Genomic DNA, 1,830 nt, shown 5'->3' on the forward strand with positions numbered 1-1,830 from the left:
AAGGCACTCCAAGATTTGTCTTAGCCATGCGTGGTGCCCCCCTCCATAGTTACACACCTCGGTCATATCGTCGTAGTGCTTCGGCGAAGCCCTGCGCCGGTAACTTCATCATCACTGTCGCCACGCCGTCGTGCTGACGGAACTCTCCTTCGGCCTCAACTGGATCAAGAGCCCGAGGGACGTCATCGAGCTGAACGTGTGCTGAACACGGAGGTGCCGTGCGTTCGGTACTTGGATCGGTTGGATCGCGAAGACGTTCGACTACATCAATCGCATTACTAAACGCTTCCGCTTTCGGTCTATGAGGGTACATAGACACACTCTTCCCTATTGTTGCTATGCATCTCCTAGATAGATCTTGCGTGATCGTAGGTAATTTTTTGAGATACTGCGTTCCCCAATAGTGGCATCCGATCCAGGTCTATGCGTAGATGTTATATGCACGAGTAGAACACAAAGGAGTTGTGGGCGTGGGTATATACATATTGCTTGCTGCCACTAGTTGTTTCTTGATTCGGCGGTATTGCTGGATGAAGCGGCACGGACCGACATTACATGACCGTGTTCATGAGACTGGTTCTACCGACATGCTTTGCACACAGGTGGCTGGCGGGTGTCTGTTCCTCCAACTTTAGTTGAATTGGATTCAATGAACAGGGTTCTTTCTGAAGATCAAAAAGCAATCACTATACCACGCTGTGGTTTTTATGCTGTAGGTAAGAACGGTTCTTGCTAAGCCCGTAGCAGCCACGTAAAACTTGCAACAACAAAGTAGAGGACGTCTAACTTGTTTTTGCAAGGCATGTTGTGATGTGATATGGTCAAGATGTGATGAGATATAAATTGTTGTATAAGATGATCATGTTTTGTTAAAGTTATCGGCAACTGGCAGGAGCCTTATGGTTGTCTCTTTATTGCATAAGATGCAAGCGCCATATAATTGCTTTACTTTATCGCTATGTGATAGCAATAGTTGCAAAAGCAATAGTTGGCGAGACGACCATGTGACAACACGTTGATAAAGATCAAGATGATGGAGATCATGGTGTCATGCTGGTGACGATGGAGATCATGACGGTACTTTGGAGATGGAGATCAAAGGCACAAGATGATGATGGCCATATCATGTCACATATTTTGATTGCATGTGTTGTTTATCTTTTATGCATCCTATTTTGCTTAGTACGACGGTAGCATTATGAGATGATCCCTTACTATAATTTCAAGGTATAAGTGTTCTTCCTGAGTATGCACCGTTGCGACAGTTCGTCATGCCAAGACACCACATGATGATCGGGTGTGATAAGCTCTACGTTCACATACAATGAGTGCAAGCCAGTTTTGCACACACAGAATACTCGGGTTAAACTTGACGAGCCTAGCATATGCAGATATGGCCTCGGAACACTGAGATCGAAAGGTCAAGCGTGAATCATATAGTAGATATGATCAACATAGTGATGTTCACCATTGAAAGCTACTCCATCTCACGTGATGATCGGACATGGTTTAGTTGATATGGATCACGTGATCACTTTAGATGATTAGAGGGATGTCTGTCTAAGTGGGAGTTCTTAAGTAATATGATTAATTGAAATTAAATTTATCATGAACTTAGTCCTGATAGTTTTTGCATATCTATGTTGTAGATCAATTGCTCGCGTATAGCTTCCCCATTTTATTTATGATATGTTCCTAAAGAAAAACTATGTTGAAAGATGTTAGTAGCAATTATGCAGACTAGCTCCGTGATCTGAGGATTATCCTCATTGCTGCACAGAAGAATTATGTCCTTCATGCACCGCTAGGTGACGGACCTATTGCAGGAGC

Source organism: Triticum urartu, chromosome 2A (assembly GCF_056163025.1).
Source record: "Triticum urartu cultivar PI428250 chromosome 2A, HENAU_Tu73, whole genome shotgun sequence".
In the NCBI taxonomy this organism is placed as follows: Eukaryota; Viridiplantae; Streptophyta; class Magnoliopsida; order Poales; family Poaceae; genus Triticum; species Triticum urartu.